We start from the raw sequence: 18,017 nt of genomic DNA, 5'->3' as shown, positions 1-18,017 counted from the left end.
TTTCTTTGGGCCTTAGTCTGGTCCTTGTTTCAGTAATTCAAGGTCTGTGCTGAATCATCCTCTTGGTGCTTTCATTCCCTAACTATAGACAGATAGGAGGTGGTAATGGATAAGAGCAAGGATTCTAGAGTCGGATGATGTTTATTCAAAGCCCATCTCTGTCATGTAGTAGCTGTGTGTCTTACGGCAACTGCTTAACTTCCCAGTCTCTTGGTTTTCTTATTTTAAGAATAGACATAAGAATAAAATTAATGGTAGTTAAAAGGACATTTACTCATAATAATTGCTCATATGTTTGCAGTTGTGGTTGCTGTCCTTTATTATCAGTTTAGGTGTTAGAGTTTTCCTTAAAATGTGGACCACTTGAAATATTTTATGCTAGGGTCAGAGAGTTTTTTGCCATATATCAATAATTGATATAGGTTGAATCAGTTTGTATTTCTATGTGTTAGGTTCAAACAGAAAAGCAGCCATGCATATACATGAGAACTCCTGGTGTTTAATGTTATTACAATAAACAAAATGGGAAAAAAAATACTGAGGTCATTAATTTAAATTTTTTAGTGATATAAAACTGTCATAAAATAATTTTGAGAAAGATTTTCTTAGCCTTTGTAACTTACATGCAGCTGTTCAGTTGTTGTGGGTTGAAACTTGATGAGTTTATTAACTGATCTGGTTTTTCTTTTTTCTCTGTCGTGAATATAAGATCGATTTTGTATAATCTTAACCAACCAGATTTAGGACTGTAGAATTTGATCACTTCACCAAATTCCTCCTTCATTTTGCATCCACCACTCTTTGAGGTTCAATTGGCAATTGCACCTTTGTTTGTTGGACTTGTGGCATCACTGGACATTTTTTTTAATTCTCCAAAAGTGGCTAAGAGGAGCATGAAGTACTCAGCTATTGGCCTAGCATCACAGAAAAGCTGTCAGGGCCTAGTTTTCCTTCTAATTGTCAGTCTATACAGGATAGCGGTGGAAAATCAGAATGAGGGTTAAAATTGAAAAGTGAATCACATTTGGGGGAAGTCACCTCCCTGAAATAGCTAAATTTTGAAGGATATTTTTACCCATGTGGCATACACATCCTAACCCCATGTATTTATGACTAAGTATCAGTTCAGTTCAGTTCAGTCGCTCAGTCATGTCCAACTCTTTGCGACCCCATGAACTGCAGCACTATAGGCCTCTCTGTCCGTCACCAGCTCACAGAGTTTACTCAAACTCATGTCCATTTGTCAGGAAGCATTTAGCAGGAGGCTTCTTGTGTGCTGTTTTGAATCTGTCAGGAATCCTCTGTTCCTTATTAATTCCTGAATATTCATGAATTAAGAGGAGAGGCAAGCCTCTTCCGGGGCTGAGGGATCCAGGCATTTCCTTCGTTAGTTTTTCAATACAATGATAAGTACCTTCTTCCTTCTTGTGAACCATACACATACAGTAAAAGTGATTGTTACAACTCTCTCTCTCTTTAATATGGATCGCCTATGTTTTGTACTTCTGGAATTTTAATCTTTATCTTTGCTGAGAATAACTACAGTATATATGCCCACACCATGTTGACTAAAACACCTTTGCTCCATCAGAGCTTTGGTCCCCGTGTCTTTCTTTCTCTCTCTCTCTCTTTTTCAGGCTGATCCCCTGGAGCACAGAGGCTCTCTGAGTTCACTTTCCTGCCCGGGCTTCTAAGACCCTCTCGAGAAGGCGCTCTGCCCTTTCATCCCATTGAGAGGGCACCTGAGGCCTCCGTGAACAGAGCAAGCCCCGTGCAGGGGCTTTATTGGCTTTCTGTGTAAACCAAGGAATATCAGCCTCTTTCTCTCTCCTTTACTTTCTTATCGGTCAACTCTGGACCACCAGGTTCTGGTCCATTAAAGGACCTCAACATCCATTGAGTCGGTGATGCCATCCAATCATCTCATCCTCTGTCACCCTCTTTTCCTCCCAAAAGATTGAAGGAAAGATCAGAAGAAGAAAAAAGGAAAGATCAGGTCTTTTCCAGTGAGTCAGTTCTTTGCATCAGGTGGCCAAAATATTGGAGTTTCAGCTTCAGCATCAGTCCTTCCAATGAATATTCAGGACTGATTTTCTTTAGGATTGACTTGCAGGATCTTCTTACAGTCCAAAGGACTCCCAAGAATCTTCTCCAACACCACAGTTCAAAAGCATCAATTCTTTGGTGGTCAGCTTTCTTTATGGTCCAACTCTCACATCCATACATGACTACTGGGAAAACCATAGCTTTGACTAGATGGACTTTGTTGACAAAGTAATGTCTCTGCTTTTTAATATGCTGTCTAGGTTGGTAATAAATTTTCTTCCAAGGAGTAAGTGTCTTTTCATTTCATGGCTCCAATCACCATCTACAGTGATTTTGGAGCCCCAAAAAATAAAGTCTGTCACTGTTTCCACTGTTTCCCCATCTATTTGCCACGAAGTGATGGAACCAGATGCCATGATCTTAGTTTTCTGAATGTTGAGCTTTAAGCCAACTTTTTCACTCTCCTTTTCATGTTCATCAAGAGGCTCTTTAGTTCTTTGCTTTCTGCCATAAGGGTGGTGTCATCTGCATATCTGAGGTTATTGATACGTCTCTTGGCAGTCTTGATTCCAGCTTGTGCTTCATCCAGTCCAGTGTTTCTCATGATGTACTCTGCAGATAAGTTAAATAAGCAGGGTGACAATATACAGCCTTGACATACCCCTTTCCCAATTTGGAACCAGTCTGTTGTTCCATGTCCAGTTCTAATTGTTGCTTCCTGACCTGCATACAGATTTCTCAAGAGGCAGATCAGGTGGTCTGGTATTCCCATCTCTTTCAGAATTTTCTGGAGTTTGTTGTGGTCCACACAGTCAAAGGCTTTGGCATAGTCAATAAAGCAGAAGTAGATGTTTTTCTGGAACTCTCTTCCTTGATCCAGCAGATGATGGCAATTTGATCTCTGGTTCCTCTGCCTTTTCTAAAACCTGCTTGAACCTCTGGAAGTTCATGGTTCACATATTGTTGAAGCCCAGCTTGGAGAATTTTGAGCTTTACTAGCATGTGAGATGAGTGCAATTGGGCAGTAGTTTGAGCATTCTTTGGCATCGCCTTTCTTTGGGATTGGCTAAGTATAGACACTGGGTTTTTGTTGTGAGTTTGTCAAAGACATTTTCACCACTAAGAATGAGAACCAGCTGAAACATAAACCAAATGTCCTACTCATGATTCTTTTTGTATGTGGTCAGTCTTGATTCTCACATATACATTGAAAAGAGAATTTGAATGAAAGGTACAAATATGTTTCTTCATAAATCATCAAAGTCATTGATGTAAAGCTTATCAGGTAGCTAGATTATCATATGATATTGACACTTATTTAGTTAAATCTTCCATCCAAAACAACAATTATCTCTTTAATAACTACCCAGCATTTAGTTTTACGTTTATTTCTACTTTTAGTAAGCTCAATGCTTTGTAAAGCTGCCTCTATTCTGATGAGCCAGTGTTGGAAAGTCCTTCCTTACATTAAGGCGGAACTTGTTACAGAACTCTGTCATTACCCCTACCTCTGCTGCTCTGAGTTGTATTAAATATAGAAAACCCTTCTCTAATTTGATTTCCCCTCAAAAACCCATTCCACAGGTAATTGCTGAATATTTATTTTATGCCAGGCTGCATAGAAGAATAAATCAGAGGTGGTCCCTTACCTCATGGGGTTTAAGGTGACTACCTTATTTTCACCACACCTCTTCTTTTTCAGGCTCACCATCACTGATTCGTTTGATTTCCCTCAGGTAACATTTATCTGTTACTCCCAGGTCAGACATGTAAAGCAAGAAACCTAACACTATACATGTTTCTCCAGATATGATTTGCCTAATGAAGAGAACAGTGGTACTTATCTTCACATTGCCATTAACATTGAAAGCAGCCCTCACGCACAACTGAGTGCTCAGCAAATATTTATGAAAGGCTCTGGACACTCCACTTCTTCTCTTGTGGTCTCAATGGTTTTGGTTCTTCTACTTCTAATGGTGGATGTGACCACAGATTTATGTGCATTATTTAAATGCTTGGGGAATAAATAATGAACCACATATGGTTTTGTAAATTTAGTTTTGTAAAGAAGAAATGAAATCCACCTTACAAAATTCCTAGGAAAATAATTGCATTCAGATGAATCTTTGGTCACAGAAAAGTGACATCTTTAGTCTAAATAACTCAAATTTCATCTGAAATGACAAAAATATCCCTGCATTGGTATGTAATTTGGGGTAGATTTTGTCTACTATCTGTGGACTGGACATAGTTGTACTGAACTAAGTTGATCAGGTCAAAAGATGTTTATTTAATTACTCACCTTCTCACTTTGAATCTAAGTTTTAGGAAATGTGATGTTAACATACTCTCTGAACCTTTAGAATTCACTCCCTTATATACTATACACACATGCACACACACACACACACTCACACAGTGTTGGACCTAGAATTGTTTTTTTCCACGCAGTATTTCCCATGCTTAATTATGTCTCAATGAGTAATCTTCAAAGAGAGCAGAGACTTTCAGTGTAAAGGCATTTATTTGCAAATGCCTCATTTGATTGTAACTGGCAATTAAAGGCAGTCAAGTGTGAAAAGGGCCTTTGCCACGGTAATCTGATTCTCTTTTATTGGTGTCACCAGAAGACTCTGCTCTTTCTGTTTCCCATTCTGGTGCATCAACCATCTTTGTTTAATTCAGTCCTTCTCATATTTTCCAAACAATAATGTTTATACTTGTGAATCTTTGCTTTTCTGAACAATAATATTTATGTTTATGATTCTTACCCACAAGCTTATGAGCTTTCATTTTCTTTCTATGGTGAATCTTATTTAGCTTCAACTGTACTCTCAATCTATCCAGATCATGTTTGTTTTATTTTCTGACTTTAGTAGCAGTGATGACATCTTACAATACAATGTCTGTAGGCTTTTTTAACAGCATGTTGATTCTTCTCCACTAATCATTTACAATATTGGCAGAATCAGAAACAAGTCACCCACTAGGATCCGCTAAACATCTCTTAGTCAGTTGAGTTGGTATGGCTTCCCTGATAGCTCAGTTGGTAAAGAATCTCTCTGCATTGCAGGAGACCCTGGTTCAATTCCTAGGCTGGGAAGATGCACTGGAGAAGGGATAGGCTACCCAGTCCAGTATTCTTGGGCTTCTCTTGTGGCTCAGCTGGTAAAGAATCCACCTGTAATGCCGGAGACCTGGGTTCAATCCCTGGGTTTGGAAGATCCCCTGGAGAAGGGAATGGCTACCCACTCCAGTATTGTGGCCTGGAGAATCCCATGGATTGTATAGTCTATGGGGTCTATAGTCTATGGGATCTATAGTCTATAGCCTATGAGGTCGCAGAGTCAGACACGACTAAGTGACTTTCACTTTCAGGGCAATTTGAGCTAACTCTAATGTGGCATAATCAATCCATCCATTATTGAATCTACCAAAGCATATAGTCATAGCAAATATTAAAACATTCTCAATTAAAAGGGCAAATCAAAGTCCACTCATACAGTGTTTATATACACTATCTATGTCCTTGGAAGGAAAGTTATGACCAACCTAGATAGCATATTGAAAAGCAGAGACATTACTTTGCGAACAAAGGTCCATCTAGTCAAGGTTATGGTTTTTCCAGTAGTCATGTATGGATGTGAGAGCTGGACTGTGAAGAAAGCTGAGTGCTGAAGAATTGATGCTTTTGAACTGTGGTGTTGGAGAAGACTCTTCAGAGTCCCTTGGACTACAAGGAGATCCAACCAGTCCATTCTAAAGGAGATCAGTCCTGGGTGTTCTTTAGAAGGAATGATGCTAAAGTTGAAACTCCAATACTTTGGCCACCTCATGAGAAGAGTTGACTCATTGGAAAAGCCTCTGATGCTGGGAGGGATTGGGGGCAGGAGGAGAAGGGGATGACAGAGAATGAGATGGCTGAATGGCATCACCGACTAGATGGACGTGAGTCTGAGTGAACTCCGGGAGTTGGTGATGGACAGGGAGGCCTGTCATGCTGCAATTCACGGGGTCGCAAAGAGTTGGACACAACTGAGTGATTGAACTGAACTGAACTGTTGCTGAAATGACATAATTTCAAAACCCAGATACAAGTACTAGGAAAGATGGGGCATAAAATGAGCCTTTGTGTTGGGAGTCTGACCTCTTTGTAGATTAGCCCCTGAGAAATAATTAAGACTGGAGAAGATTCAGTTCAGTTCAGTTTAGTCGCTCAGTCGTGTCTGACTCTTTGCAACCCCATGAATCACAGCATGCCAGGCCTCCCTGTCCATCACCATCTCCCGGAGTTCACTCAGACTCATGTCCATCAAGTCCGTGATGCCATCCAGCCATCTCATCCTCGGTCGTCCCCTTCTCCTCCTGCCCCCAATCCCTCCCAGCATCAGAGTCTTTTCCAATGAGTCACCACTTTGCATGAGGTGGCCAAAGTACTGGAGCTTCAGCTTTAGCATCATTCCTTCCAAAGAAATCCCAGGGTTGATCTCCTTCAGAATGGACTGGTTGGATCTCCTTGCAGTCCAAGGGACTCTCAAGAGTCTTCTCCAACACCACAGTTCAAAAGCATCAATTCTTTGGTGCTCAGCCTTCTTCACAGTCCAACTCTCACATCCATACATGACCACTGGAAAAACCATAGCCTTGACTAGACGGACCTTAGTCGGCAAAGTAATGTCTCTGCTTTTGCATATACTATCTAGGTTGGTCATAACTTTTCTTCCAAGGAGTAAGCGTCTTTTAATTTCATGGCTGCAGTCAACATCTGCAGTGATTTTGGAGTCCCCAAAATAAAGTCTGACACTGTTTCCACTGTTTCCCCATCTATTTCCCCTGTTTCCCCATCTATTTCCCATGAAGTGATGGGACCAGATGCCATGATCTTCGTTTTCTGAATGTTGAGCTTTAAGCCAACTTTTTCACTCTCCTCTTTCACTTTCATCAAGAGGCTTTTTAGCTCCTCTTCACTTTCTGCCATAAGGGTGCTGTCATCTGCATATCTGAGGTTATTGATATTTCTGGAGAAGATTACATGGAAGAAATTCTGGGTTCTGGAGAAGATTACATGGAAGAATTTCTGAGTCTGATTGCAGGACAAAGAGCCTGAATAGCAGTGAACCTCCACCTGTTAGACACTGATAATCAAAATCATTTTAGGAAATAATTTTTCAAAGTATTTGTAATATCTCGAGTTATGAAAAAGATGTTTCAGTAATATGAAACTGTTTTTAACATTTCTTTTAAAATTGTTGAATAGCTTTGTTTCCCCCACTCAAAACTTGATTATTACAAATGCCAAAGAAGTTCTCATTTTGCTGTTGATTTGCTGTACACTCCTTGTTCTTTCAGAGTAATATTTTAAATTAGCTTTTTACCTCACCTCTAAAGTATCACTTTCATTTGAGAGAGAATACAAAATAGCTCCTGTTATTTTACCTTTCTTATTCATACTTTGATTCTCTTTTTAAATTCACTTCTATTTGCAACTGCTATTTGTTGCAAATGAGTAATGACTCTTACATGAAAAAGAGGATGAACATAATTTCCAACAAACTTGAATTTAGACAAATACGCTTTTTTTTTTCATACTATTCATGGATTCCTCAAGGCAAGAATACTGAAGTGGTTTCCCATTCCCTTCTCCAGTTGATCACATTTTGTCAGAATTCTTCACCATGACCCATCCATTTTGGGTAGCCCTACACATCATGACTCATAGTTTCATTAAGTTAGACAAAGCATCACTACTAACAAAGCTAGTGGAAGTGATGGGATTCCAGTCGAGCTATTTCAAATCCTACAAGATGATGCTGTGAAAGTGCTGCATTCAATATGCCAGCAAATTTGGAAAACTCAGCAGTGGCCACAGGACTGGAAAAGGTCAGTTTTCATTCCAATCCCAAAGAAAGGCAATGCAAAAGAATGCTCAAAGTACCGCACAATTGCACTCATCTCACATGCTAGCCAAGTAATGCTCAAAATTCTTCAAGCCAGGCTTCAACAGGACGTGAACCTTGAACTTCCAGATGTTCAAGCTGGTTTCAGAAAAGGCAGAGGAATCAGAGATCAAATTGCCAACATCCACTGGATCATGGAAAAAGCAAGAGAGTTCCAGAAAAACATCTATTTCTGCTTTATTGACTATGCCAAAGCCTTTGACTGTGTGGATCACAATAAACTGTGGAAAATTCTAAAAGAGATGGGGATACCAGACCACCTGACCTGCCTCTTGATAAATCTATATGCAGGTCAGGAAGCAACAGTTAGAACTGGATGTGGAACAACAGACAGGTTCCAAATCAGGAAGGCTGTATATTGTTACCCTGCTTATTTAACTTATATGCAGAGTATATCATAAGAAACACTGGATTGGAGGAAACACAAGCTGGAATCAAGATGGCAGAAAGCAAAGAACTGAAGAGCCTCTTGACAAAAGGGAAAGAGGAGAATGAAAAATCTGGCTTAAAGCTCAACATTCAGAACACTAAGATAATGGCATCCAGGACCATCACTTCATGGCAAATAGATAGGGAAACAGTGGAAACAGTGTCAGACTTTATTTTGGGGGGCTCCAAAATCACTGCAGATGGTGACTGCAGCCATGAAACTAAAAGACACTTATTACTTGGAAGAAAAGTTATGACCAACCTAGACAGCATATTGAAAAGCAGAGACATTACTTTGCCAACAAAGGTCCACCTATTCAAAGCTATGGTTTTTCCAGTAGTCATGTATGGATGTGAGAGTTGGACTCTAAAGAAAGCTGACCACTGAAGAATTGATGCTTTTGAACTGTGGTGTTGGAGAAGACTCTTGAGAGTCCCTTGGAGTGCAAGACTCAATAGACTCACCGACTCACCGACTCAATGGACATGAGCTTAAGTAAACTCTGGGAGTTAGTAATGGACAGGGAGACCTGGCATGCTGCAGTCCATGGGATTGCAAAGATTTGGACATGACTGGGCCATTGAAGAATAACAACAAAGTATCAAAACACCTCTCCAGTAGTTACTCCCTGGGCTTTAATACAGCAATCCTCTTGAAAACAATATTTTCTTGTACCACTGTAAGTGATCCTTTTGGAGAAGACCCAAGCTGGATAAATATATTGCATTTAACATTCTTCAAGGCAAGGATCCAGGCCTTCCCTTTGGGTTTCACCAAAAGGGCCTAGAATCATACAGTGTATAAATTGATACTCATTACATGCTTTGTGAGTGCTAAACGTCGACCAGATTTTTCAGCATATTATGCTTCTTTATAATCAGATATTCTGATCCTGAGGCTGGTCTACTCTTAAACAATATGGAAGGAATATCTTTGAGTCTAAAGTGTGAAGATAGAACTGTAATATTTTGACCTAGAATAGCCAGCATAGTCTTTTCACCTTCTCAGTTCTACTGTAATTGTTGTCAGGCTATTCTGTACAGTTGGATGTTGATGAGAGGAAAAAAAGATTTTCAATAAAAATCACAAGTACCACCTCAGTTCAGTTCAGTTGTTCAGTCGTGTCTGACTCTTTGCGACCCCATGGACAACAGCACTCCAGGCCTCCCTGTCCATCACCAACTCCCAGATTTTACTCAGATTCATGTCCATTGAGTTGGTGATGCCATCCAACCATCTCATCATCTGTCATCCCCTTCTCCTCCCACCTTTAATCTTTCCCAGCATCAGGGTCTTTTCAGATGAGTCAGTTCTTCACATCAGGTGGCCAAAGTATTGGAGTTTCAGCTTCAGCATCAGTCCTTCCAATGAATATTCAGGACTGATTTCCTTTAGGATGGACTAGTTGGATCTCCTTGCCATTAAAGGGACTTTCAAGAGTCTTCTCCAACACCACAGTTCAAAATTATCCATTCTTCAGCGCTCAGCTTTCTTTAGAGTCCAACTCTCACATCCAAACATGACTACTGGAAAAACCATAGCTTTGACTAGATGGACCTTTGTTGGCAAAGCAATGTCTCTGCTTTTTAATAAGTACCACCTACAATATGGCAATTCTGACTTACCCCTGAACAACATGTGGTGGAAGAGAGAAAGGCATAGCTTTAAGATCAAACAGATCTGGGTTCAGAGTTCAGGTTCATCACTTACCATTGTGACCTTGGGCAAATGGCTTAAGTTTCCAAGGCTCAAAATTGATTTATCTGTGAAGTAAGGATGATAAGGCCTATTTCCTCAAAATGTCACTAATGGAAATAATGCACATAGAGCATTCAGCTCAGGTTCACACAAAATGTTTGTTAAATAGTAGTTCAGACTATGACCCTGAAGCAGTTTATCTCATAGAGTAGAGGAACCTGGCCTTGGCAGTCACAACAAATGAAGATGAATCACAACTCCCTTCCTCACTAGCTCTGTGACCTTAAACAGTGTAGCCTCTTTAAGCATCACTTCACTCATCCATAGAATGAGAATAATGATACTTTTTAGTTTTCATTTTATAACTTATATAAGTATCTATAATAATTGGTATGTAATAAAACATCACCAAATAGCAACAGTGTTACTGCTATCTCATTAAGTCTTCACATGAGTCCTATTGTAGGTATAGTTTTGCCATTTTATACATGAGAACATTAAAGCTTGGAGAGTATAAGAAACTTGTCCAAGATCAAGGTTCTTAAGTGGCTGAACTGAGATTTGATTTAGGGCCTAAGTTGCCTTCAAAGTCTGTGCCTTTTCCAAAATGCCAGCCTCTCTCTCCTCAGCACCCACCTCACCCCAGACCATCCCTCACCTCTGTGGGTTTTACTTGCTTCCAGGAAACTTGTCAATCTTCCTTCTACTCTTGTCATATTTTTTTTTCAGGCATATTAGAAACATTTGGAGTAAAATAATAATTTATTAAAATTTTCAATGTAAAATTGAGATTTTTAAATCATCATCTAAATTGACACATTCCTCCAGGATTTTTTAATTCTCCCCATTTCTTCTATTAACATGATGCATGTTAGTGGCTGTGAAAGGCTCTGGGTTTTGTTAAGGCCATCTCCAAGTTTCTTCTGTTTCTATCATAATGGTTATAAGAACATGTTAGTCCTCATCTAAGCCAAGTGCATTTAGATACCTTTTAGTTAACCTAAGATAAATGTACAAACTAAAAAATTTTTTAAATTAAAGAATCATTAAGAAGTCCACTGGTATAATAAAAGGGAAAAAGTTAAATAATAATATGGGCTGCTACGTGTAACTAGCTCCCCTTTACTAATGAGGAAAATTTCTGGTGATAATAATCTATACTAAGGAATGATTTGTGGGATTTTGTTTGCCTTTCACAGATGCACAGGGCAAAGATACTAATTTAGATGCAAACCCTAGACTTAGATCTGGTGGCCAAATCCTGACCCTACCAATTATTAGCTGTGATCTTAGGCAAATTATTTATTCTTTCTAGGTCTCATTTTGTCTTGGTAAAATTAGGATAATGAAAGCTTATATTATAAAGTATATAGGAAAATTAAATAAGTTGGATCTTATAAAGTACACAGCAAAGTGTCTGTCTTCAGTCCAAGATAGATATTGTTTTTATTATGCCTATGCCATGAACTCTGCTGCTGCTGCTGCTGCTGCTGCTAAGTCGCTTCAGTCATGTCCGACTCTGTGCGACCCCATAGATGGCAGCCCACCAGGCTCTCCCATCCTTGAGATTCTCCAGGCAAGAACACTGGAGTGGGTTGCCATTTCCTTCTCCAATGCCATGAATTCTAAATATTCCTAAATCTCCTTAGTTATGGAATATGGGATGTGATTCCATGATCCAAGGGCACATTTCCAGGTCACCAAACCATTGGTTAATCATTTACCTGAACTTTCCCCTACTACTCTGTACCATTTTGAATCTTATCTTTAAATAAAGAAAAACCCATGACCCTTCAAGTGTTAGAGTTTTGTGTCAGTATAGCACCAAAATAACCGCTCAGATTGGTGAATTTGATCATGCAAATAGTAATTTCACTTCAAAAACAATTTATGAACTGAACTTTAACAATAAACTTTGTCTCAGCAGTCTAACAGTCCTAGAATGAAAAAGACCACACAAGATTTTATCTGATACTTGTAATAGAAATTCATCTTTTCTATCTCTACTGTTGACAGATCAGTCTGGGTATCTAAAACACACTGGGCTTATATACTACTCTCAAATGTTGTAGGATTTATCAAATTATTTCAAACTACCATCAAAATGCATCCATGAGATGGTTAGATAGCATTACCAACTCAATGGACATAAATTTGGGCAGACTCTGGGAGATAGTGAAGGATAGAGGAGCCTGGCATGCTGCAGTCCATGGGGTTGCAAAAAGTCGGGCATGACTTAGTGACTGAACAACATCTATATCATGGATGATAATCACGCTATGTAATGTATGAACTTATTCCCACCTCTCAGCTTAGGGCATTTGGAGGAAGTCAGTTTAATGTTTGGGTCACACACTACATAGAAATATGGGCAATGATACGAGCTTCTGCATCTCCAAAAGTGGTCCAGGGGTTTGGGTACCCTCTTTGCTGGGTGGACCCACACACAATGGCTTTCTCCCCTTCCTCTCTCTTAGAGACAGTAGTTCCTGAGAGCAGCACAGGAATTCTGTCCTAACAGTGGGAGAGGGGAGGGCAAGGCGGTGCACTCTTTAGGACATTTAACAACCCATTCCCTCTGCTTTCCTGTACCTCAACTTTCTCTTCACTAGCTAGCTTGTATAGGCCTCAGTTGACCACTTGTACTTCCTTTAAAATTTTCATGATTCTCTCAGACCAGATTCAGTGTCCTCCTCCATCCACACTCCCCTTTTCAATCTATATTTCTTCTTTGAAGCTCTTATCACAGGTACTGTTATGGAATGCAAGTTCACATGCCCAATGCACAGTAAGGCCAGACAGACTGAAATGTTGGAGTTTGAAGCAGAGAAAGATTTATTGCAGGGCTATCCAAGGAGACAGGTAGATCATGCCCCAAGCCCTAACTCCCTGAAGGGTTTCAACAAAGCATTTTTAAAGGCATGGTGAAGGGAGGGCATGGTAAACTGTTGCAAATTTCTTGGTTTTAGAAACCTTTGTCTTGCAGCTGTCCACTGAGGTCAGGTCAGGACATGTTCCTACAAACCTCCAACAAGACAGATGTTATTCTCTGTTCTGCAAAATTTCATCTCTATATGAATGGACTCTTAAAAGTCAAAGCCCTGATAATAGGCTAAATTTCAGGCTATAGGCAACACACTTTTACAAAAGGTTCAGAGCCAGCATGACTAAGCACAAGCAACGAAGCACAAAGGCTAAAGTAAAAGGAATGGATGTAATATGGAGTCAGATTTGTTCTTCCCTATCACAGGTAAAATTAATGAATTGTGTGATAATTATTAAATGTCCATTTCCCCCATGAGAATGTAAGCATCACAACTCTTTCTGTTCCATCCCTCTGTTCTCAGCTCCTCTCACAAGTCCTATTTGTTCAATACCCAGGGCATGACTGATCACCATGATTGACAAGAATTTATTAAGTGGACATGTGAATGAATGAAGGAGTAGAAGGATGAACAGTATATACTGAGAGGAGCCTCTCTGCTCTCCTAGCTCCAGACTTGGCAGGTAGGAGGATGCTCTTACATGGATTTACTTACTAGGTGAAGTTTTCATTATGATGCAGCAGGTGGAACCTGGAAGCTGGTAGTTCCATATTCAGACACCCTCAAAGATTTTCCCACAGAGCCTACCCATGCCCTTAGCTGTGGTCTGACATGTGTGAGCACAAGATCCTTATCTCCCTGAGACCTCAGGTCTTGCAAGATTCTGATTTTTTCCCTCCATTGCACCTAGTTCAGAGATTTGCACATGGCAGATACTATGTTTAATGAATATATAAAAGAATATATAAATATTTAATTAATATATAATAAAATACACAGAGAGTTGTTTTACTATAAAGACTATAACAGCAATTCACCCTCTTGGTCCTGCACTATTTGTGTTTTTGTGTCCCCATTTGGGTCCCCGCTTGTTAACCGTTAGACCTACTCCCTTTCTTCTATTGATTCAGCTACAATGTTTCTGAAGCACTTTTAGTCCTTGGGAAGAAAGGGACAATATATAAAAACATTATGATGATGACGATGATGATGATGATCTTTCTTCAACTCTCCTCAGATGTAGGTTTCTAGAGCAAGTACCATAAGTAACTGAATATAAATTTTGAAACTTATTGCAGTTTTAGAATAATTCCTTATTAATTTCTAGCCATTCCATCTTACATTCATATCTATTTTTTAATTCAGTTAGTGGCATCGTCTTTTCATCTTTTCAACTGAGTCACCTAATTACATGAAAGAATAAAAAACCTGTAGAAGCCCAAATAGCAAGAAAGAAATTCAGGTTAAAAAAATATTTACATCCCAACTATTTAAACATGGTAATCACTGTGATGATAGACAGCATTTACTTGTATTGTATAAATCAAAAGAAATATGTACTATCTTAACAGATCACTGTGAGGAGTCATGGCTGAAAAAGAAAAGAAAAGAAACAACAGTGCATTTTGGACTCCATTGACTATCTTGTATGTTTGACATAAAAAATATCGTAGAGCATATGATACAGGGTATGGTCTGATCCTCAGTCTCAACACATCAAATTCACCCAGTGCTGTGCTAATTTCTGTCTGCTTTCTGCTGGAATCCAAGAGAAATTTCAGTCATTTTCTGTTTCTTTCACTTAAGCTGTTGGCAGACCTCAAAAACAGCCCAGGAAAGCTATGAATCCTGAACTTGCACTGAAAGAGGCAGAATGAAAGAAAAAAACACCTTTTTTTTTTTTTCCCACAAAGATCATGGGAACTGAAAGCACCACTTACATAACTTGGTTCAAATTCTGCTTTACTCTCAAGTTCACCTCTGCTCTCTGGACTGGCTTTCAGCATGCAGGCTTTCATCAGGGCCACATTCTCATTACTATGAGCAGCGGCTGCAGAGGGCCGAGTGTGAACTTTTGACATAAAGGCGACCGCTAACCTGCTCAAAGTGACCCCTTGATGGCAGTTCACAGCATAGCACTTAATATCTCTTTGCAATCTGACAATATGTATATTGCAGCATTGTTGTTGTTTAGTCACTCAGTTGTATCCAACTCTTTGCAACCCCATGGACTAGAGCCCACCAGGCTCCTCTGTCCATGGGATTCTTCAGGCAAGAAAACTGGAGTGGGTTGCTATTTCCTCCTCCAGGGGGTCTTCCCGACCCAGGGATTGATCCCACATCTCCTACATTTGCAGGTCGGTTCTTTACCACTGACCCACTGGGGCAGCATGTACATTACAATAATATATGCAGGGATCACAGTGCTTTAATAGGGAAAAGCAAGGTTATCATTGTTAGAGAAGTTCTTTTTTTTTTTTTCCTGGCAAAGTAATGTCTCTGCTTTTCTTTTCTTTTTTTTTTTTTTTTTTACTTTACAATATTGTATTGGTTTTGCCATACTTCAACATGAGAGAAGTCCTATTACTAATCCTTTAAACATAGAAATAATATATCTGTCAAATGGAGTCTACAACCAGTAAATAATACCCCTCTGGTTGTGTCTGCTATCTACATGCTGGAAAATAATTAGCAGGAAGGAATCAAAAAGGAAAAGTTTATAGAATGCTCACTGGATATGAGCTAAGTGTTTTATAAATATTTTATAATTTAATTTCACCAGTATCCTATATATTAGATTTAGAGTATCTGTTTTACAAATGAGTAAACTGTGGCTCAGTTCAGTAACTTGCTCAAATTTGTCCCTAGAACAGTGCCCGGTATACAATAAACACTCAAATATTTGTAGAAGAGAAGTAAAGAGGGGGAGGAAATCTGGTAAGACCTAAAATGTTTGAGGAAGTAATATTATAACATTAATAAAAACAAATATTACCTAACACCTGCTATATGCCAAGCAATATTCTGTTTCCCTTATATTCAGTTCAGTTCAGTTGCTCAGTTGTGTCCGACTCTTTGCACCTCCATGAGCCACAGCACGCCAGGCCTCCCTGTCCATCACCAGCTCCTGGAGTCTACCCAAACACATGTCCATTGAGTTGGTGATGCCATCCAGTCATCTCATCCTCTTTCATCCCCTTCTCCTCCTGCCCTCAATCTTTCCCAGCATCAGGGTCCTTTCAAATGAGTCAGCTCTTCGTATCAGGTGGCTAGAGTATTGGAGTTTCAGCTTCAACATCAGTCCTTCTAATGAACACCCAGGACTAATCTTCTTTAGGATGGACTGGTTGGATCTTCTTGCAGTCCAAGGGATTCTCAAGAGTCTTCTCCAATACTACAGTTCAAAAGCAACAATTCTTTGGTGCTCAGCTTTCTTTATAGTCCAACTCTCACATCCGTACATGAGTACTGGAAAAACCATACCTTTGACTAGACGGACCTTTGTTGGCAAAGTAATGTCTCTTCTTTTTAATATGCTGCCTAGATTGGTCATAACTTTCCTTCCAAGGAATAAGCATCTTTTAATTTCATGGCTGCAATCACCATGTGCAGTGATTTTGGAGCCCCCCAAAATAAAGTCTGACACTGTTTCCACTGTTTCCCTATCTATTTGCCATGAAATGATGGGACTGGATGCCATGATCTTCGTTTTCTGAATGGTGAGCTTTAAGCCAACTTTTTCACTCTCCTCTTTCAATTTCATCAATAGGCTCTTTAGTTCTTCACTTTCTGCCATAAGGGTGGTGTCATCTGCATATCTGAGGTTATTGATATTTCTCCCGGCAATCTTGATTCCAGCTTGTGCTTCCTCCAGCACAATTCCTCCCTTATAATAATATACATCTAATTTTACTTAATTATATCAACTGATTTTTATTTATTTGTTACTGACATTAACAATTTAAGACTTACAATAAGGTCAATTTTACAAATAAGCTCATATGTCTTAGGTCAGGTTCCTAGATGGGTTTTCTTGTGTAAGTGATTTATTAAGGAAATGAGAGAAGCAAGGATTCATGGGAGAATCCTAGAGCATGAATAATAAATACCACAGTTTAAATTGATACACTGCATGGATGTTTGGCATTTGTACTCCACATCATTCAGTCATTGGCTACAGGCAGGGGATGGGATTCAGGCTGTTCTCTGGTAAAGGGCAGAGTCTGTGAGCTGTAGCAGCCAAAACTCATCACCAGTATCAACATTGTCCTCATCAATATCAGCGGTGAGATGCATGCACCTACCTTGGATCGAAGATCTGGATGAGGCATCAACTGGGTACACTACATCAAGTGAGGTGCCTAAGTCACCCAGCTGGTGCCAGTGCCCTTAAACTTGATGACGAGGGTGTGTCATCTTCCCTAACCTTATCCTAGATTAAGTCTCAGAATTGTTTCAGAAATTATTGCTCAGGTTTTATACCTTTGCATAAGTGAGATGAGATGCCTGGAACAGATAATAGAGGCAGTGAACTGAATCCCAGGGAGGCCATCCTCCAGAAAATCATGACTGAGCCCAGGGAGGGAGGTGGAGTTTTCTTCTTGAAACATACATCTCATCATGTTAATCCTGTTATGGAAAACATCAGCAGCTCCCCCCTGCTTAGAGAATAATAGGTTTGCTTCTTAGAATGGTTTGCAAAGGTTACCAAAATGTGACTCACTCCAGCCCACTGACTACCTGCTTCAGACATACATCCACGTACATTAGGTCCTGCCCCATTGAACCACTCATCAGTCCTCTGACATGCCATGCCTTTCCTCACTCCACACCTTCCAAGCATGATACCATCTGTTAGTACCACTTCCTTCCATGCCGCCTCCTCACAGCACTGGAAATTCCACTTACTGTACAACACCCAGCTGCAACACTGTCTTCCTCCACTGTAGATTTTCATGGTTTCCTCAATCAGAATTAATCTTCTGTGTTGTATGCCCTCTATGTGATTTCTTCAGGTCCCTCCTGTGCACTTATTACAATCTGCCTTTCTCCTCTATAATG

The 18,017-nt window shown here is 39.7% G+C and overlaps 1 pseudogene; it reads right to left on the bottom strand.

Moving 5' to 3' along the window:
- Positions 1–15,037, bottom strand: part of LOC128051042 (histone-lysine N-methyltransferase SETMAR-like) — a 180,958-nt pseudogene extending 165,921 nt beyond the window's left edge.
- Positions 15,038–18,017: the final 2,980 nt, after the last annotated feature.

Source organism: Budorcas taxicolor, chromosome 7, assembly GCF_023091745.1.
Source record: "Budorcas taxicolor isolate Tak-1 chromosome 7, Takin1.1, whole genome shotgun sequence".
NCBI lineage: Eukaryota > Metazoa > Chordata > Mammalia > Artiodactyla > Bovidae > Budorcas > Budorcas taxicolor.
This window is presented reverse-complemented; position numbering and strand designations above follow the sequence as displayed.